Source organism: Anas acuta, chromosome 3 (genome assembly GCF_963932015.1).
Source record: "Anas acuta chromosome 3, bAnaAcu1.1, whole genome shotgun sequence".
Classification (NCBI taxonomy): domain Eukaryota; kingdom Metazoa; phylum Chordata; class Aves; order Anseriformes; family Anatidae; genus Anas; species Anas acuta.
Genome location: NC_088981.1, coordinates 90,574,728 through 90,597,709, shown reverse-complemented (window position 1 = coordinate 90,597,709; position 22,982 = coordinate 90,574,728). Strand labels below are relative to the sequence as shown.

Sequence of the window (22,982 nt, the reverse complement as noted above, 5' to 3'; positions counted from 1 at the left end):
AAATGAATGCAAAATCCACTGGGAAAGAGAGCAGGAGGAAAAAGTCCAAGACTTCTGGTTGCAGCCTAGTGAACAGGAGCATCACCTGGAGAGAGGCCTCAGAGGAGCAGTGTGTTGTAAAAGGATTTTGACTCTATGACTTCAACCGTACCACAGCTATGAATAACAGAATTTAGGTTATCATTTTGCCCTAAGAAATTATATGTTGTTAAAAGAATGCATCATTTTTGAATGGGGGCTGAGAAAACAATTAAAAGAACAAAGAAGGGGAGATATATTTGCAAATGAAATTTGGGAACATTATGCAAATATGACATTACATATCATTTGCCTAGAAAAGCGTGAAGAAAAAAAGATAACAGCTTTAATGGGTTAAGCCTCTTATTTAGTTTGAATAATCAGATATATTGGGCTTGAAATAATCAAAAGCCATGTAAAAAATAGCTATCTATCTAAAAATTCGTTTTTCAAAATATATGTCTTTTTTTTACATAATTCAGGGAAATTCTGACTGAGAACCATCTCCACTGAATGATCACCACCGAATCCCTATACCTTGGCTTTCTGCCCCCCGAAAATAGGATCAAGAGCTGTGCAGTAGTTGGGAAATTAAGCATTTTCGAACAATAATCCCAAACCTGCACACAAAGCAGGAACCTATCTAACGCTAGATAATAGAAACCAGGGCAGGCAGCAGCTGGGCTTCTGACCCCCCTCAGCTGCAGGCATCTGATGAAGGATCGCAGGCAGGTCCGGCCGCCTGGAAGCTGAAGGCCAGCATTGTCTGCTGCCTGTTGACACGTGCAATTGTACTTTCAAAGAACTAAACAGGAATCATTATTTTCCTTTACAGTGCTGCCACAGAGGTGACAGTAGGTGCCACCGTTCATCTGTTACACTACAATGCAATTATTACACTGTTCAGCCATGGGACACCCAGCTTCAATTTTTTTCTTTGTCTAGGACTCAATATCTGTATCTTCTATGTATTAGCAAATGTCCCAGATACTAGATAGAAAGCCAGCCCAGAGGGCATTTTGTCTTCCAAAGTAGCAAAATTCATGAAAAACATAAGTGAAGAGGAAAGCATAGCTTTTGTAGCCTTCGGTGAGGGCACTTATCTGAGAATAGGGAGACACAGGATGATTCGGATTTGCTTTATGGTGGATGGAGAGAGAGGAACATCTACAACATGATTTATCTGAATAATTTCAGATGCATTCCCCAAGATGAAACACACCCTAAAAACATCTATTTCTCTGCATAAAGGAAGTCTAGTTTCCCACACAAAATCCTGTTACAGGCAAAACAGAAACCAAAATTTATACAGAGCCAAGAAATTATTGTTCTAAAGGTCTCATAATGCATATTACTTAACTAATACAGAAAAGCATCATTAATTATTAGAGTTTAGAATTGCTGTATGCTTAAGTCTTCTACCTTTTTCCTTTGAAGTTATGTTCAGGCTTCCAGTCTCCTGCTGGGTCGTAAGGTTGACTCTTCAGTCTTCCCCAGGAGGGACAGGGACAGGGGTGGGAAATTGCAGGGGGGTCACAGTGAGCTCTCAGCATCCTCAGGTCTTCACCACAGAAAGTGTCAAACCTCTTTCTCCTCAGTCATGGGGTTTGTTTATTTTTATAAGTATTTTTATCACAGCCCTCTTCCACAGTGCAGCTCACTTCATTCTCCTTCCACAGTGCAGCTCACTTCATTCTCCATCTGCAGCCTGGCAGCCCCTGGCCCCATGTACACCAAGGGCTGCTGTTTGTCAGGCTGTGGCTGCTGCTGGTGGTAGTGAGATGGGTGCCCAAAGCTGGAGCCAAAGCAGGGCTCCAGCAGCCACTGGGCCCCAGTGAAGGGCTTGAAGCAGCAAAATCCAGCTCAGGCCATGGCCAGGCTGAGCCCCTGTACTGCCTGGCCAGCACACAGACAGACAGGGATTCCTAATCATGGAGGGAATAGTAACAGTGGGAAATGTCCACCTAAAAATGATGGGAAAATGATATTTAATGGGCTGCATTAGTTACATTGCTCCCATATGGTCATCATAATAAACCTGTAAGATAAGGCACAATGAAGTGCCTGAAGTCTTGCTAAGGACAACCTATGGCCTATTAATGATAAAGGGTAAGACAAACAGTATCTATTGCAAACTAAGTCATCCAAGCTGAGTTTTCTGACATGACTAAAAGTTACCTTATGCAGGGGAAGGAAAAAAAAGGAATGGGATGAGGCAGTGTTCTCACTAAAATTGCTAGTTGGCCAATTCATGGCAAAATCCAGTTAGGAAATATTATCATGACATACACTAAAAACAGCCATCCACCTGCAAAGTTCTGTGAAGTATCTTCTTGCTCTTTTGCAGAGTTAAGAGAAGTTTAATTAATCTGATGAAATCTTTACCTTCATCCTCCCTCACAGCTCCCCCAGATCCACTAATCTCTTGGAGGAGGAAGCTTTACACTCAAGGAACGTGAGGTGACTCCTAATTCAATGAATTTAAAAGTTAAACACAAGAGTTTTTCCAGATAAAACAAAGAAGCAACCTGTACTACCACTTTTGTGGACAATGAATTAAAGGATTTAACACCCATTTTTTCTCCAATACTCCATACATTCCTACTGACATTACTGCACAGATTCCCTCCCCACATCCTTTTTCTACTCTTTATTTAGGAGTTAATTCCAAGATAGCTGAAGACTCAAGAGATAGCCTGCTATATATTTTAACTGTACCCAGATTAGTCTTGCAAAATGTATCTTAGCTGAATGAAAAGTCTCACAAGAGCTGTTCAGAGATCTCAGCGTAGTGAGACCCAAACCCTAGCTGTGATTTGACTTCAGATATGGTTCCTAGTAGAAACCTAAAATAACTAAAACACCAGCCTGTTTAATCAGTCTCTCATTGCTTTGAGTAAGTTAAAACATCTCCTTTTATACAGTAAATAATAGTAGCCTTCTATAACCATGTGGTATTGACTCTAAATATTTTACATCCTTTAAAAGGGAACCATACATGTCAAACTAAGTTTGTATAATTTTTCTCTATCCTTATCTATTGTTTAGTTCCTGACAGAAAGGTGATTTTAAACATTTCATATACGTAGGAATGTAACAAAATTAAACTGTCATACAAGCCTGCTATCTTTAAGAAGTGTTTCTTCTGCTATTTTGAGGTCTTTATTTAGTAAAGATTGCCTCTGGAATATTTTGGTAACAATTCGCACAGCTTCTTCAGTACAGATAATCTGTACTGCTGAGTAGAACCGTAATAAAGAATGACCAGGCTCAAGATTGTGAATTTTCTCACAATCAACTTCAGGGTAAGAAGAAAAGCATTGGTAGTTCCTATCTAGCACATGTAACAGGGCTGCTGAAGTTGCCTGGCAACCCGGAGCAGACATTTTAAAGAAAAATAAACACCTACAGCAACACCTGCAGATTTGCCTGTAACACCAAGGGGAAGCTGATACTTGTCGGCCTGTTGGTTTGCCCAGTACACGGGTTGTGCTGAAATGTCTGCCCGTGATTAAGAGCTTGAACTTCCCAGTTTAGGTTGCTGATAGCATTTATGGTCTCCTTGTTTCTTAGTCTCAACCCGGATCTGTCAAGCAGCAGCCAGCAGGCGGATCTGCTGAGCAGATCCTCCGCCCGGCCTCCTGCGTGGCTCTGAGGCTTCCTGGGAGCACCTGCATTTGCTCACCCAAGCAAACTCTGAGCCTCTGCTGCTGAGGAGACTCTATCAAAACAGTATCTTTTAATGGCAGCCTAAAGGCTTCTGCTTGCTCGAAGGAACAGCCAGAGCACATTTCAGGCATCGGTGTGTAGAATATTTAAGCTGAGGTCAGGACCCAGGGGAGAAGAGCCCCCAGGTTGCTCGCTGCAGCAGTTAATGGGACTTGCAGGCGGTGCAAGCCTAGGCCACTTCGGCAGCATCCGCGGCTGCAGTGGGCACTTAAACAGCCGAGGCAAGGAGACTGTGACCGGAGCCATCTTCCTGACCTGGTGCTCCCCCGTTAGCATATGTGTAGCCTTTCCCAGAAAGTGAACTACTACAGAGTTTTGGAGAAAGAAAAAAGAATTTGCAAATCTGTCACCTATAATATATTAACTCAGAATAACTGCCTTCCACAGAGATGCTCCATTGCTCCCTGTGTTCCAGATGAAATAGTTAATCTTAACACTCCGCTAACACATCCTCTGCCCTGGAGCAGCAGCAGATCATTTCATTATGAATTAACCTCGTCTCGGATACCTGCTTCGTCAGGCCTGATGTGATGGGGCTCGCATGAGGGGTTGGATTTCACGGAAGACACGCAGGGATCCCCCCTGAGGTGAAGTTAACTCCCTCTGGAGGGGGCTCTGATCACCAGTGCAATGGAAGCTCAGGGTACAAGGGGAGAAAAAAAGAATTATGGTGCTAACTTTCTTCTGTTTGAGGTTCATTTCTGTAATTAAAAGTAGCATACTCAGAGCTAATGCCCGTTATAAAGAGGATGCTGCTGCCCCCTGCTCTACCACAACAAAGAGCTAATTATTCAGAGCCAGAAAGAGCTATAAAGGTGCCATTGCACTCTGTACAGCCTAGCTTTATTTTTTTTCCTTTGGCTAGAGCAGACTTTTGTTTATATAAATGTATCTGTCCTCTCACAGCCTCCCCTTTCACTTTTCACCTTTAAGCTCCACCAGCGTAAGGTGTCAGATTATTGCTGAAGTCAAGAAAGGTCCTTGAAAAGGAGGGAGAATATGGCACCACTGTCACGAAAGAGAGGATAATTCATTTACAACCTACAGCTTTCTTAAAAAGAATTTCCTCAGCAGGTTAATGTTCCCATCCTGTGGACAGGCTATCTAATGATAAAGGACAAGACTTTAAATAACTTTTTTTTTCTTTTTTTTCACATAGGCACTAGAAGAAAACTAAATAACTTACAAGACTAAGTATGCTTCAAAGGGATTAAAGCCAGACACAAAAGTGTAAAACCCTGCAAAATAAACAAGAGAATGTCTTATCTTTTTCTTCCATCTGACTGCAGTAGATGAGTAAATCTAAGGTAACTCCATTTGATTTAACTGTCTGTGGAGAATAACATGAAACTAAAGCAAGCTATAAAAAGAAAGCTCAGATCTTAAGTGTTTCTAGTTATTCTGGCACATATGCAGATGCTCCACATTTCATTAGTATGTGAACAGGATACTGGTGGATACGCTGCAAAGACCTTTCCTCTATATTCAATACTCCCATTTCAAAAAAATCAGAATAAATGAACGGAGCCATATAGATTGTGACTTTATAGAAATTCCTTATGGCTGTTTATGAAGACAGAACTATTGGAACAGGTTGCCCAGAGAAGCTGTGGATGCCCCATCCGTGGAAATGTTCTGGGCCAGGCTGGATGGGGCTTTTGAAGAACCTGGTGGGAGGCCCTGCCCATAGCAGGGGTGTTGGAACTGGTTGATCTTTAAGGCCCCTTCCAACCCAAACCATTCTGTGATTCTATGACTGCTAAGGGAGGTTCAAGATTAGTTTGTATGTAGCAATTCCAAATAATACTCTTATTTTTTTATTATCTCCCTGTAATTCACTCTACCGCTGGTTCCTCATTTAACTTAATATCACTGAGCTGTAATACTGCTTCACATATGAGAGCTTCAGCAATTTAACTGTTTTTAGTGATCCTAAAGTGATTGTACCTGTAATGCAAAACTAGAGAAAGCCTTTTGATGCTTAACACCTATAAACCTGTCATTGTAGATCACAGAAAATCTATTATACCGATGAACACTTTCTGCTTCAAAAAGAGATGAGCAGGCAAACCTTTTACGGCAATTTGTGAGGCATTTAATGGCATGATTCACTTTTCCGAAGTTTTTTACACATGTATTAAGTCCAAGATAATACTTGAGTTTAAAAAGAAGACAAGCATTAGCTAATAATTCTGTCACTTCATAGACTGCACCAAGCATTAATGAAAATGCCATTGGAGGACTTACCAGAAAACAAGAACAAATATACAACAGCTAACATATACTGTCATTTCAAAACATCACATTCAGTTATATAAGATATTGCAATGGATTTAAAAAAAAAATAATAAAATCTGGATATGAAACCTTATTATATTTTTAATGGCACTAAACCTCCCATCAATCAAAATACCTCATAATTAGCCAAAACAAGCTCAGCTAAATTGTTGCTCAGTACTTAGAGAGTCAAACTGTTAATTCAGTCAACATCTGTTCCATTACTATGATGCAGTTTTCCATCTAGAGCCTTCAATATACTTCATAAAGATGCTGACAAATGTAATAAAGAGATACACCTAATCAGGTAGTGGTCCACCTCTTTACAGCTATAAAAAAAATTCATGGCTTCTTGTATTATTATTATTATTATTATTATTATTATTATTATTATTATTATTATTATTATTATTATTATTATGAGCTAAAGCACCTAAAAAGCACAGAGCTATCATCAAGACCAGACCTCTCAAGCTACAATTTAACAACAGAGACTATAGTGTTTCTGTCTCATACAAGCATAGAGGTAAATCCTTGGTGTCCAATTTTTTTAAATGAAATGTACATGTTCTCTTTAAATGAGCTGAAAAAGGCAGGAAAATAATGAATAAAGTACTTGTAAATAAATGTAAATAAGCAAAATTAAATGTTCAGGAATTTTCCAAACAGAGTGAACATGTACACAAAAGCATGAGGAACCATTCAGAAGGACACTGGCTAATTTGTGATTCAAATAGGCTGCATCTGGCCAAAACAAGAGCAGACTGACTGGATGGGGAGAGGCTTACGTGATCCCTTGTTACTTATCACCAGCACTCTGAGTGGTGCAAACTTATATATGTGCTTTTATATACTTATATATGTACTTTTAAAAGGTAATAGTTCCCTTCATATACATTTTTAATGTGCATATAGCACAAAACCAATAATCGTTAACATGTCTACTGCGGCCATGAAGTGAACTCTATCTCCTTACATTTTCCCAAGAGAAGATACAAGACAAAAAAGACCTAGAATCCTCTCTACACACTCGTGATTTACAGTCATCAGCTGATTTGAGCAGGGCATGTTTGGGATCTACTCTACCTAGAGCATCCACACAGAAGTCACTTTTGTAACTGGGTACGTTTCCCAGTTCTCACTCTAGCTTAGTAGTCACAGCCTTTCCACACTGTGCGCTTAAGAGTTTGTTTTATGACATTTAGGCGTGGGATCGCTTCACATTTCTCAAGCTATGCAACAGTTCATCTGTCCTGGTCTTGGCTTGGCTAGAGTTAACTTTCTTCCTAATAGCTGGTATGGTGCTGTGCTTTGGATTTAGGATGAGAATAATGTTGATAACACACCGACGTTTTATCATTAGAGTAAGTTCAATGTGCAGTGCTTGAAACAGTTCAGAACAATAACAGCTGCAACACGCAGAAAGTGTAGCTTGTGCCTAGTGCAGCGGACCTCTGTGGTTATCAGAAGAGTTTTGTTAGCAGTATAAAGGTCATAGAAACACAGAACAGCTTGGTTTGGAAGGTTGAAGGGCTGCAATGAGGCCGCCCCAGAGCCTTCTCTTCTCCAGGCTGAACACTGGAGAGGTGCTCCAGCCCTCTGATCATCTTTGTAGCCCTCCTCTGTATTCACTCTAGTAAGTCCACATCTTTATCATGCTGGGGGCCCCAAGCCAGAAAAGCAGAGCCAGTTACAAGCTAATCGCTTGGGTTCCTCAGCAGGTTTCACAGTGCTGAGCAATGTGCTGGTAATGCTACGCTAATACCTGTACCAGAGCAAGCTTTTTTCAAGTTGGGTCCTCTGTACCCATGTAAGCTGTAGTCACACCTTTGATTTTCCTGCAGAAAAACCAACACCGTGTTGACAGAGACTTCACAAGCTCTGAGAGTGTTTTCACAAGAGACAAAAATGTATGAGGGATGGGATTCAGTTCAAAATATAAGTGCCTAAATTGCGGTGTTGTGATAAATATATAAAATGACATGCTAAATTCCCATTACAATCAGTGGGGCTTTATGGGGCAGACCCTTACTGAGCTGTCTGAACACAGTTATTTGATACCATATTAGTTGCAGTTGGATATCCTGCCTGGTGAGGATTCTTGGATCATATCTTCCAGCCCTTTAGTATGCACAGGATAATCTAGTATTTCACTTGACATCTGTGTTTAGTCAACTGAATTGGATTCCTGGTCAGCTGAATAGCTCTCTACAATTCACTGCCAGTACTGACTACAATATCTCAGTCACCTGCAGCAGTTAGCAACACTGAAATGTAGTTTTCAAAATTACACTGAATCTCAGTCTGTAACTACTTTTACTTCTAGGCATCTTAAGCCAAACTGCAGAGTCCACTTAGTTTAGGCCTTAAATATAACTACATAAAAACCTGAAAATCCCTTACACAGAAACCCGTTTTCTATTCAGAATGTCTCTTAATTAAATGTTGACATTGCAAAATGTGTTCCCTAATGATATTCATGAAACTACACCATAAGCGGACTCTTAGAAGAAAGAAATGAAAACCACAAGCACCCCTCTCAGTGAGGAAAAATCTGGAAAATTGGATTCAAGAGCTGTCGCCCTTCCCAGGTATTCTCTAAGTAAATCAGAATTAAAGTATCTTTTCATACTGAAATGGAAAACAGACTAGATCTCAATAGAGGAGCTCTACAATTATAGAAATGGATTAGTTCTGCAAAATGCATGATGACTGCAGCAGCACGTTCCCACTTATTCTGAAGAATGTCACTGATGATTTGCAGTTACACAGAACACTGAATCATCGTCTCTGTTTGCTTATGACGTGCCAGATAAAATTGTAAAGTGCTGCAGCAGTTTTGTAAGAATACTCAGGTCTATGTAACACAGAAAATAAGGAGAAGATATTTCTGGGGCATTCAAATTCAACCTGACATTCGTAGCAGCAAAGTTTCCAGTTTCCATTTCTTTATCCCCATTTTTTGAACCATTTCTAGAAAGGTTCTAGAGATCCAGTCATAGTCCAGCAAAGCCGAATTTGATTTTGAAGTCTTTGTTTAGTTTAACTAGTTAATTAATCTCAGAAATGATGTAACACTGACATTTTGCATATAATATGTGACATAGGAAGTTCTCAATGTTCTCCCCTCAGGGTTTGTCAGTGATGACATTCATTCCCAGTTCCATCAAATTCCCAAGCAGTTTAACCCAGGAAGTGTTCAGAATTTTCCATTTCCACCAAGAATCTCATCAACATCCTATGACACCATGGTCTCAGTATCTTGTCTTCCTATACCTCTGACAGCATGCAGTAATGAAATCTACCCAATACACCTACTTAAATTGTTATACTACAACAGTTAAGTGTTAAGATGACTACCATTTGCATTAGAATATATAACTGAAGAGAATATATATAAAACTGAAACACTAAGCTCCATTAAGTTTAAGAAAAACCTTTGCCTTTTTAGATAAAATAACATGGAGCTTTGTGAACCTATCTGAACCTCTTGCAGTTACACAGGAGTGGTATGTAAGGTTGATGTTCAGCGAGCTCTCCTAGGTTTCTGCCTGGATCGTGTGGAACAGCAGAAGGAGTTGACTGGATTTTCTCCTTTTTTCATTTGATGGAACAAACTTGTTCTGTCTTGCTGAACAACTGTCAGCCTTAATAATGATATGATCAATACTCTAGGGTAAATAAATGCAATTTCATGGAAGACTGTGTGCAAAAGAACATCAGAGAGATGAAACTATAACCCAAGCTGAATGTAGGCACAGAAGAAAAATGAGCCTTCCAAACCTGACAAGAGTCAAGAATTCTCTTCTCAACATTACGTAAGCTCAAATACAATTCCCTTAGAGAGATGGAGACACCTATAAGATGGGATACACAAAGACTACAAGTCAGGAAAAGAAACATTGATAATTACAAGTCAGTCAAAAGCAGAACTAACAAAAACTATGAACAAGAGGAAGACATGAGTAAAAAAGGTAGCAAAAGACTAGTAAAAGAGGTCCTGTGTAAGAAAACTGTAAGCATGCACTTAAAATCTTGGCAGATAATATTGGCAAAACTTAAAATATTCATCCATACATAATCTACCAAAGAATGGAAAATAAGCAACATGCTCCCAAACACACGTATGAAATGACCTTTCTTTGCACAAACCTAAGCACAAGCTATGGATAAACATTCAAAGCCCCCTTTAAACTCTCTACTCTGGCTGCTCACAAAGGAGGTCTGTCAGGGGCAAATACGTACACACAAAGGTGATCCCTCTGGCAGCTGGGATCATGCCTTTGGTCTGCCCAGTAGTTGCCCCTGAATCCCAGTCTCCCCAGTTGCTGTTACCTGGACACAGGAGCCCCCAAGGCCACAGCAGCTCTGCAGCTCCTGGTACAGATGCCCCTTCCATGAAATAGGACCACACACAAAGATACACACTAAGGACTGCCCCCAGTAACGTGCCTTAGACACAGTCCATCAGTAGCTGGCCCGGAATCCTTGCTCTTTCCCACTACCTCTCACACTGATGCACACAAACACACTCTGTTGGCCTTTGGTAGGTTGACGTTTTCTGTGAAAGCCCTGGAAGGTGCTGGGGCACAGTGAAATTCAGGTTTCCTCAAGTACCAGTGTCCCCCAGTGCTCTTCCGCGTGTATGGAGATGAGCATTTTATTACCTAACATGACAAACACAAACTGAACACTCACCAGAGTACCTTTCCCTCATTGTGCGCCCAGGGAACAATATTTTGGTCACACAGATAGCTGCAGTTTCTCATCCTGGCAGTTGCTTCCACAGCCCATTGGCTTGTGCTGTGCCTCTCACTTTTGCCATCATTTCCCGGACTTTTTTTTTTTTCTCTCTTTTTCTCTATTCTGAGTTTTGGAAGGCAAATTTTCCTTCACTACATTAACTGAGCTTATAGAAAGCATTCAGGAGATAAGGCCTCTTAGATAATTAGTTGATATTAATGTCAAATATAAATGTTAAAGGAGGTGGACTAGCAGGTTGACTGAAGCAGGATGTAACAGTAACACTTAGGACTGCATCAGGGTACAAACCAGTGTTGAAAAAAGCAAGAAAGTGCTGTTTCCAGGGTAAAGTAGTTGACAGACCTCTAATGTACCATAAAAAACATTTGGGTGTAGAGGTCATAGTTGTAAAATGTCTCTAATATTTCCCTATCCAGTCCCTACTGCTGGGAATAAAAGGAAATCTAAACTCCCCTCCATTGTTTAAACCATGTTTTGTTTTTTTCCAACAATCAAGTTTTGGCAGTAAATTGAATACTTAGAAGCAACGTAGGTAGAGTTACTTACAATTGTAATAGCAGCAGCTTCACTTTATCCATCAAAATTTGTAGGTTGGATGCCAATCTTTCCATACTCTTCCATCTATATGTATCAGAACTACAAAAATAAGACCTAATTACAGCGAAGTTCAGCGAAGAAATAAAGTACCAGCTGAGCTACCTCCCACAGCGTTATTGCCCTGAAGAGAGAAAGTATTGCAAAAGGATCCTCTCATACACACAGACTTGCTTTTTATGAGATAAAGATGATTTTCATATGGAATCTACATATATAATGTGGTCATTATGGTCACCACAAAACATGAGAAAAAAGTAATTTATGGTAAAAAGAAAGACCAGAATATCAAATCCTACGATGGATATGCACATAATTTTTTGGTGAACCCCAAAGATTTCTGTGCAGAGTGATGCCCAGAGAAGAAAACCAAAGAACTTATTGTGATGGCTGAGATGAGCAGTACCTTTTTTCTTGAAAACAACATGCTTTAAAGCCATGTGAACATGTATCAGGTTATTAAATCTTGACTATCAAGGTACAGAGTGAAGAACCAACAAAACCATATTCATTCTACTTTCCTAATTCTGAGAATTCTAATCTTACTTTTCCTGTCCTAATTCTCACTTCTTCCTGTCCTAATTTTGCCAATCTCTTGTGTGCTCTAACACATCTCCCTGCTCTTTGGGGAAGAGTGTGTGTTTCCATGTCTGTAAAATGCTGAACTCATTTAAGAAACGGCACAGCTAATAGAAAAAATAAAATAAAATCTGTGTCATTTCAGTTAATTGAATTGGATATCAGAAGTTTCACACTTCAGAAAGCTGCACCTGGGACCTAAAGCAAGTAGCAGAACAGCAGGTACCTGTCTCTGTTTTCCTGCCCTCCACCAATCCTAGATTTTTGTAGATGATGCTAATAAATTCAATATATATAGGAAAGGGATTTGGAAAGGGGAAGAACAGTGCTCTTTCCTACAGTGTCCCATTTCAAAGTTCTGTTTTTTTAAAAGCACAGCCAACAAAACAAATACAAAACAAAAAAAAAATATAACAGAACGAGTTTCTACAGAGACCAGTTATGTTTTTATCTTTCAGCTATCACTGCTTTATGGTATCTCTATTTCTAGCCCAAGTCCTTTCTCTTAACCATTTTTTTGCCTTCTACTTCAACATTCACCATCTCCACTCCACCAACATAAATGTGTTCCCCCAGCTCCATGCTGGGATTCACGCATCCTCATCTTTCTGTGGTTTACAGAAACTTGTAAGTGACAGCTCTGTTCAGTCTAGCCCCACTCCTGTGCACATTTCTTTTACAACTGTGTCACGATCACAGCATACTGAAAAAATCCCAAACAACAGCCTGGGAATCTGCAGCAACTCTTTTATCCAGTCCCTGGACTTCTCACCAGAGGGTCACTCATTCTCTCTGGGTTACTGACTTACAGCACACCTGCCAGTCTTGCAAAATGCCTCTGGTTTGTCTGAGTTAAAACAGGATTTTTACACAGGATTTTACAGGATTTAAAGAATTTAGAGAAATTTATGGGATTTTCCCACAGAATGTTGTATTCTTATTTTTCCCTGCTAAATGTTTTTCTTCTTACCTAAAACCCACTGGTTCAGGAATTTTTTATATGGCTGTACCTACACATTGCAGTTATGGGAGATAACAGGGCAGAAGAAATTCCAACCATCCATGAACCCCATGATTGTAGCCTGAGAGAAGAAATGATGGCAACAATCACATGACAACCACATTTTACCTCATAAATTCAGCAAACCCTGAAGAGGAGTTAAACAAACTTTCAGTCTACTTTCTTGACCTAACATTCAACTGAAAGAGCCCATACCACAGCAGGGTGTCATGCAGAGGAATGCTCTATGGTACGGAAGTCCCTTAGATCACTGTAACATCAATAAAGCTTTGTAGCCCCCAAACATACCTTTTACACATGTACACACACAAACTTTAGGCATGCTTGTAACTTGAAAGGCTCCAGCGATTTGTGGCAATCAAGTGGAAGTGAACTGATGTCTACCTTAACATTCAATGTATTGCATCCTTTGCATGGCTCTGGGTCAGCTCACTTATTTCCCCTACTTCTGCAGTGTAACACAGACGTCACTACTAGCACAATCTATTCCACCTGACTGACAACCAATCATTCAAACCCACAAATGATTTAAAAAAGCACCAGAAACAAACAAGAACCAGAGAAATCAGTGAAGGATTTATGTTCAGGATATGAAAAATCTGAAGAGACCATTTTCTTTCCCATTGTGGTCAGAAAACTTAACAAATAGCCGTGGGTACATATTACATGCTTTTGTCAAGGCAAACAGACAATTTGTTTTTTAGAGTTCTTGGGAAAAGCTCTTCCTAGATATTTCTTCCTCAGAGTCTCTGGTTTCAATTGGAAGATCTTAGGGGAAACAATTCTCTGGTAAAATAAGACATAGCCAAACACATCTTACAACCTATTTTTTTTAAAGGAAGCTGATATTGAAGTCTATTTACACTTACAAAAGTTGGGTTTATGTGTATAAATAAATAAGGTCAAACATTTTGTAATGTAAAATGAGATTTTTATAGCTAATTTAATGTGGAGATTAAATAAGCGTCACCAAAGCAAGTAGAATCTTTGCCTAATAGTTCAAAATTAATATAATAATCAGATTATGGAAAAGAAGTGAAGTAATAAAACGTAATAAATGAACATAAATAAAAGGTTTGAAGAACAGAGTAATCGGAGTTTAGGATGAAAAGAAAAAACAGGTCATAAAAATGTAACAGTGTTGTAAAGATACTATAACACTTCAGAGGCAAAACATGGCTATTTTGAAACCAACCTTTCTCACACTGACAGGACAGGTAGAGGGGACATGGAGATCACTTGCAGGATTATGTATAAAGAAAGCTTGCTCTCTAGTACCTTAGGACATAACAGAATCAGTCCAGAGGAAGGACACAAAGACAATGAAGGGGCTGAAGCACCTTTCTGATGAAGACAGGCTGACGGAGTTGGGGTTTTTCACCATGGAGAACAGAAGGCTCCAGGCAGGCCTTATGGCAGCCTTCTACTACCTAAAGGGGGCTGCCTACAAGAAAGCTGGGGAGGGACTCTTTGTCAGGGGGTGCAGTGATAGGACAAGGGGGAATGGCTTTAAACTAAAAGAGGGTAGGTTTAGATTAGATATTAGGAGGATATTTTTTTTTTTTCCTGTGAGGGTGGTGAGGCCCTGGCACAGGCTGCTCAGAGAAGCTGTGGATGCCCCATCCCTGCAGGTGTTCACGGCCAGGCTGGATGGGGCTTTGGGCAACGTGGTCTGGTGGGAGGTGTCCCTGCCCATATCAGGGGGGCTGGAACTGGGTGGTCTTTAACATCACTTCCAACCTGAGCCATTCTGTGATACTATGATTATATTCAATGATCCAGTACATGGATCACAAGGTTTACCCAAAGATGACACATCCACAGAAGTGGATCTATTATAACAAGCAGCTGATTTCACCTAAAAAAATAGAATTCTGGAATATGTTCCATCAGGGTTTTTTTTTGTTTGTTTTGTTTTTGAATTATGAAGGCATGATTTCTAATCTCGGAATTACATTACAAAACACGTTGTATATATCATAAACACCTTTACAGCAGTTCTACTCTGAATGATCTGGGATCAACAACCTGCAGAAGAGATATTGTTCACAAAGAAAAATGGCTGGCTACATCATGTTTTAAAGCAGTCTAGTACGTTACACCTCTCCTCTCCTCTCTTATGGAGCCTTACAATCTTTTAAAACTTTCATAATAGACCAGAAATAATTTAATTCAGGATGAATTTAATTAATTTTAAAGGTTTATTAAATGCTCTGAATAGTTACTAATATGTCACCTGGAAAGTTAATAAAATGCATATATCAATTTCAGCCACATTTTCAAGAAAAAGGATTTTTTCTTTTTTTAAGATACATTATTACATGCAGCATTACCAGCTTGGGAATGAAAGTGCTACTCAGGTTAGTACTCATCTGCATAGAATTCTTTCACCCTTCTCTTGACACTTATTACTCTGTTTCAAACTTGTCCAGGATATACTTATTTTAAAATATTTAAATGGAGTCTCCTCACAGATTTTGAAAAAGCATTATCATGGCCTTGCCTTGACTAGGAATACAACACAAATGGGCTTTAAGTTTGGGGAGCCTGGTTGACCGGACACTAGGAAAAGGACCTGAGTGTGCCAAGTCTCAGTACATGCCATGCATTGACAATTGGCAGGACAACAGCACCTGAAACTGCTGGAGAGATGCATCAGGACAGCATTATAGAGTCCTTGGTCCACCTAGTAAACTGAATGTATCAGCATCACACCACATGGTATTCATTTCTGCTCTCATATGCCAAAGAGTTTACATGTTTTATATGATTTTTTTTTCTCTCAAATGTAGGAGAGTTTAATTATTTATCCCAAAAGAATCTAAAGGACTTAATCACATAATCTTATTGACTCCAGCCCTCTTGTCCTCTATCACAACCATGTTTGCACAGAGCCCTCTAGGTGTATTTGCCAATACAGATGAAGGGAGAAAGAGCCATTAAAAACAGAATGTTTGGGACATCCTGAACATTGGAGACAAAAAATGTAACAGGCACAATTCGATTTCTGTCATCCTTGTATTAACCCATATTTCTTATTATCATTTTATAGTTTTTCAAATTATGCATGAAGTTCTGGCATAAGGTGTGATCATTTGAAAAGCAGTTTTATTTTTATCTTAACCAGGACCCCAGTTTATGCCTTATAAAGCTTTGAGTATTTAGACCAGATAAACGTATTTTTATTTTCTTAAGACTCTTCAGACAACCTTATGCCAACTGGATTAAGTAAACATAAAAAAAAAAACACAAACAAACAAACAAACAACAAAAAAAAAAACAACAAAAAAACACACAACAAAACCTTAAGCTACCAATAGTGTCTTTCTACTGCAAAATACAGAGCCTTAGAGATTGGGAAGCACTGTTACAATATCTTGACTCGGTTTCACATCACATTCCTGTAGCTATCCAGGCAAACATTGCCCTGATTAAATGTTGTAAAGGGCAGTAGTAAACCTGGTTGGAGGAAACCATATTCAGAATCATGAAATGACAGGAATACATCATGTCACTGTCCCTGCAGTTCTGTTCTGAACACTGCGCTAGGACTTCAATAATGAGATAGGGTATGCACCACAGCAACCTCCACAAGAAATATTAGCTCCCTATTTATTTTCTCTGTAATTGCACTTACAAGAAGATTCATAGACTAATCAACTGTAATGGCGAAAAATCAAAAATGACTTTTATAGATTGCACTTTCTCCCAAACCACTTTCCTTTGATAAAGAGATATTCAGTAATAACTTCTTTTATTGTATCTTTCTATCACTGGATCTTAACGGTCTTCACAAACAAGATCTCATGTATTAATCACACATTTTAGAGATGGGGAAATGGAGACATGCTGAAATGATTTTTATGAAGTCAGCATATCAGAAGCAGGGACTGAAAACAGAATTGAGATAGAAACAATTGGTGCTTTCACTGCAAAGTGATTGATATGCTCTTTTCTGACAACCTTACTAGGGCATCTGAGTTATTGCTGTGCACATTTCAGGATTTCACTTGACAGTCCTCAGATATCATCATTTGTATGTGGATCCATTCATCCACCCCTGTTTTCCCTAGGAAATATAACAAATCTAAGAGTGCTTTCAGCCATGCCCCAACCCCAGCCACTAACACAACCCTCAAGACTCCCAACAGAATGTTCTCAAATGAGGCAAAAAAATTAAAAAAAAAAGTGCATTGTCAGCCAGCACCAATTTCAGCTTATTACCTGTTCAACACTTGTGGAATAGACTGAATTTTCTAGTTTTACCTTTTTTTTTTTTTCTTTCATTCTTATTTCTTCATTCTTTTTAAAATACATCTTTATGGAAATCTAATTTCTCCATGGGTTGTCAATATCTTGCCTAGAGAAATTAACAAATTGTTCAAATCTGTAACTCTTAAAAAAAAAGAAGAAACTTCTTTCCTTTGTAGTTTTATAATGGTTGTACAATAACAATAAAAAAATAGTAAGGGTGTCATTTTCCCAATTTAAATACTGAATATTCATTAAACATTAGTCCAGGTATTTGTAGGAACTACGCCAAAATAAATGAAATAGGTACAAATATGAAAAATATACAGCTAATCCATAAATAGTACTTAAATGCAAGCCTAGAAATAAAATAATACACATTAATAAGGAGTTAGTGAAGAGAATTAAGAATACAGTGAGATTGTAATAGCTCTTATTAATGAATAAAACGAATTTGTTGATTAAGGTTCAGGGATCGTGAGCAACCTGCTGAGTTAGTAATCATTTACAACCTGTGCCCATCATCTAACACCTCGAATGCAGAACTGACCAACATATGAACTTCATTATATTTGTCTTCTCGTATTTGTTCTCCATATAGACTGTAGCTGAAGAGAGAAGGAAACTTATAGCACTGAACTACAAAGTAATCACAAAATAATTAACAGCTCCTAAGGTAGGGCTGATGCTACTGATATCGTGAAATCAAAAATAAAGAAAATGTGCTCACAGTAGATTTTTTCCCCCTCTGGCAGTTACAAGGTATAGACTGCACTCTTGAGAGGTAAAGAAAAATTTATGTATCATTGAGGGGAAAAAGTTGGTTACCAGTGTTAAATTATTTAACACAGCAACCAAGCAGTTACAGACTACCTTCTATATCATATAAGCAAATACCGGTATCTAAAAATAAATTTTAAAAAAGTTTTAGAGAGAATGAAAGCAACTAAAACCAACATTTTTTCCCCCTCAAAACAGTCAAGTGTATGAAAGTAACTTTTTCATTTACTTCAATTTTCAGCCGCTCAGACCCTGTAGTTGCAGGCTCTGTGGCTGTCAATTTCTTTTTTTACATTGCTTCCAGTGAGAAAAAAAATAGGAAGATCCTGTGGGTGTCCAATGATCAGTGGTCCACAAACAATGGCTTTGTTATGCGAGGTGCTATTATTATAAGGCAACATTATTATGCACTCTCCTTATCAGATATTTTTTCCCACACCTTTTCATAATATGTAGTTGGCATTGTAAATGCAATGGGAAGGGGATGGCAGAGCAGGGCAGGGCAGGGCAGGGCAGGGCAGGGCAGGGCAGGGCAGGGGTCTTACAGCATTTAGGAGTGATTAAAGGTGAGCACAAGAGATGAATCCTTAAAATATTCTTTCTACAGACACCCTAATATGTGAGAAATTTGTCAGATGTCATCAAATTTATCAGCTAGCTACTGTAACATCTTTAGACCAGCAACAAAGCCCATTAGTAACTATTGCTAGCATTGTTCTTAAGGATCCTGGTGTTTCATGTAAAAAAAAAAAAAAAGATTTATTGTAACTGCTCACATGTATGAAAACACACTCAATGTTATTAATTGGTCCTGAAACAAGCAGCATTTTTTGCTGTACACAACTGAGCAAAAAGCCTTTCTCAGTGCAAAGCTTTCATCAAATTATCTACCCGTGACAACTGACAAACTGATTCAAAGTGTCAGAGGAAAGAGGAGGTAATGTATAACAGCACAATTTTCATTGCACAAAGCAGTATTTTTAGCCCTTACAGTTTATACTGAAACTCATTATTCTTCTCCAAAACGGGCAAAGGGGAGACTCTCTGTGTGCCCAAGTCTGTGACTTCTCTAATTTTAAATCTAGCTCAAATGACTGCCTTCCGCAGGGAGATGACTAAATGATACACAGCCCCTCACCAGGCATTTGTCTCTTGTTCAGATTCAGGGAAAGAATTAAACTCTGTGCAGCCATTACACTGCTGGGAATATTAAAGGCAGGAATGTGCTACATTAGGCACAGGGTAATGAAGGATGTTGCATTTCAATTGGTCTAGAATTGATGCCACAGGACAGATATCTGTGTCACAAACAAAGGCAGCTGCAGCACTGTAATTCTGTACGTACCACAGACTGAACGCTTTCTGACACAATATGATCACTTGCGATTCATTCGTCTCCTCATGAGATTCCAAACAGGCTGATGTTTTTTATTACAGCAGGAGTTTATTGAAAATCCTGGGCACACACGTGTACAAAATGATATAACAATACCCATTATATGCACATGAATGAGACGATGCTAACACTACCTGTTTTATGCTGACCAGGGATGCAAGGATCACTTTTGTTGTTTTACATTACTTTTTTTTTTTTTCATGTTTCCAAGGAGATTTATTAATCCACGTTTTAAAGTCACTTGCTGACAAATGGTATATGAATGTAAAAGAATTCAGACTGTCATAATTGGCAATAAGTTGTATTGTTAGACGCAGCAGAATTTGATAAAGGAACATGGGGTTTTAAAGGATTTTTGTTGTTTGTGGCACTTGAACTAATGTACAGGCAGCATTAACTTTTTAACAGAAGCAAAAGAACATAGAAAAAACTTTAATGTATGCTGACCTCATTTCTACATCATTTTTGCAAGGAAACAAACTTCTTGGAGTTCTAATAGCATATTCTCTGAAAACTGTCGTTTCTCGGTTGCTTAAAGCAGAACTTGCAGTTGCAAGCTGTAGTGTTCTTTCTCTGCTTTCACAATAGAAGAAAGAATTAGGAAAAGACTATTCAAGCAAATCCGGTTCTTAGCACTCTTTTAATCTACACGAGTTGATCTTCCCTGCACTAGTAGAAGACTTCAATAGTCTTAGAATGTAAACAAGCATCAATTAACATGTGGATAGGACTTCAGGATACATGATGAAAAATGTGTTTAAAACACAACAGGTCTTTTATTGGCGGAAAGCGAAAGGCAAGCAGGGGCCAGCTGCACTGATGTACCCCCACTTCCCACCTGTGGTAAATGCACAGTCATTCCCCCAGTCCATCCCTGTCTGACCATCGTCCTCCTCAGGCTGTGCCTTGATGGTCTGCCCCCATTTTCTTCATGGGTGATTGTTCCTGGGCTGGACATCAGCCTCCCCCTCACCATGGTGGTCTGTACCAGCTTTATTGGTGGGTGTCTGCCTGTGGCCTGAATGTTGTTCTCAGGCTGAACTCTGACGCTTTGCTCCAACACCGGTGGTGGCTGTCTGTCTCAAATTGTCAGCATTTTGTTAATGTCAACCCACGCCCTGATGGTCCGCAAAAACTTTGTCAGTGGGTCCAGTTCCATTTCTGCATCATCCACCTTTTGATGCTTACAGGGAGGTTGGCTGTCGAGGTCATCCAGTTTTTGGGTGGATTTCCTCTTCCTCCCCAGCCACACTGTTTCATCCAGACTCAGACGCTTACAGCGGGGTGGCCACTGAGGTTGTCCGGTTCTTGAGACTTCCCCTTCCGTCCCAGGCAGAACATTACATCCATCCTTTGGCTTTTGCAGTGCACCACTCAAAGGCTGACAGTTCCTGCCTGATTTCTCTGCATCCTGGCTACTCCAAGTCTCCTTAAGCTGCAGGAGCGAGAAGCTTGGCAAGATGTTGCCAGACACGGGGCAGCCCTTTTTATAGGGTGGGGGCCAGAGGTCATCACTCAGGTGACATCGCAGTAGGTGGCAGCTGGCATCATGGGAGGCCTCATTGTGGCAAAGGAGGCAGATACTGAGTACACCCAGCATCATTTGGCTCATCCTTACCACAGATCTAAGAAGCAGTCTTCTCCATTTCATCTCCAATTCATCCATCTTACATGGCTCAACAAATGGTCTACGTTGCTGTAGAAGATGGTGCCGATTAGGAGAAACTTCTTAGAAAAAGTGGTTGGGCATTGGAAGGGGTTGCCCAGGGAGGTGGTTGAGCCACTGTCCCTGGGGGTGTTTAAGGAAAGGTTGGACGTGGTGCTTAGGGACATTGTTTAGTGGGTGATGTTGGTGGTAGGGGGATGGTTAGACCAGATGATCTTGGAGGTCTTTTCCAACCTTAATGATTCTGATTATCCTTTGAGAGAACTTCTACCTGTAAGATTTTTTTTTTCTTTAAATGCTAACTTAAAACAATCAAGTGGTAAATTCAATCTGGTGTCAAATCATCTCCTAATCTTGTTTCTCTTGTTATCAAGAACTACTTTATATCTTTGTGGTAAGGTAAAATCAGATCAAGATGTTTCAGTCAAATATTTTCTTTACCTGATATTTCACACTGTGCTGGTCATTTAAGCACATATATGAACTATTTATCAGGAAATGCCTAGTTGCAACTGATGTATTCAATTTCAAATAAATAAAAATTGTGAATCCTGAATATTATTTCAAAGTAATTTTATTTAATTTCTTCTATGTTTCAAAGAGTCAGCTATTTGCAGTATTTGCATTAAACCCTCATTATAATAAGACTGTACTGAGACAAAGAAAGTAGAAGTTTTGGGTTAGTAGCACTTTTCAGGGATAATCCACTAAAGCCACATGGCCACATAAGGCAGAAAAGTACCCAAGGTCACACAGAAACCAAGTCCCATACCCAACTTTCAGTTTAGTGAAGTATGTGCTGGACTGTGCTTGAAAAAATGCCCTGGCCTCACTTGAACAAATAACCATTAGAAATCACGGCATAAATGGCAAAGATCTTCACTCTTCTATGCCTCTGTGTGCTCTTTCAGCTGAATGTGCTTTTTCCTTCACGCTCCTTACTTCCAATGCAAAGTGAATCAGGATATATTTGTTACTCAAATGCAGAAACAAGAATGTTCTTGTGCAATTTGCTCCAAGCAAAAAAAAACACACAACTTTCACTCCTCTAGTAATTCCATATACTAGGGTGAAAGCAATTCAAAAAAAACCAGAACAACCTTTTGTCCTGAAAAGCTCTGTAGTTATTAAAAGAAAATAAAATTATAAAGGTTTAAGTGCCACAAAAAGTAAACTGTAGGAAATTTCCTAGGAACCCATAAATCTCCCTTAGAAATTAGGAATTATCAAGGAACAAAATCATCAGCTTTTTTTCCCCAAAGGGCAAAAGATCATAAAGGTTCAAAATTGTCACTGAAAATTTGCACTTGGGATTCTTTCAGTTCATAAGTGTGCACTCAAAAGTAGTTGTTTTCCACTGGTTGATCAGACAGTCTCGGTGTCAACTTTACATATCTATATTTTGACTATAGTGTTCAGTACTAATAGAGCTATCTGAGTCATAGCAAGACTGACTGGGACTCAAACTTGTGTCTACTGGCTTTATACATGACTAGAACATTAAGATATAAACAAGCAAACAAACAACAACAAAAACAAGAACACTGAACAACAAGGCAACAATTAAAGATGTGTAACCTTTGTTTGTATCGAAAAGGGAGAACTGAAGGTTCTGAAGCCCCATGAAAGTTATATTTGTTAAGGCTGCTATTATGAAAACAGAACAAAACACCAACTAAAAACAAAACAAAACACAACAAGCAAAAAAGTCAAAACGGAGAGGACAGGTACACTCCAAAAACATACGGCAAAATTAGTTTGTAAATTTTATGCCCAATGGTGCATGATTGTTCAAAAGTTCATAACAAAATGATTTCCTTGGTGGTAAGGAAGTGGGCAGGATCTGAAAATCAGCTTAATACTCAACTGAGAAAAACACAAAATCGCTTGTAATAAAGTTTCTGCAG

General features: G+C 39.2%; 1 protein-coding gene across 1 annotated transcript in view; it reads right to left on the bottom strand.

Annotated features, from left to right (window-relative positions):
- The window catches only part of EYS (eyes shut homolog), an 830,760-nt gene that overhangs the window by 302,493 nt on the left and 505,285 nt on the right, over positions 1–22,982 (bottom strand). The gene's annotated exons all lie outside the window — the stretch shown is intronic.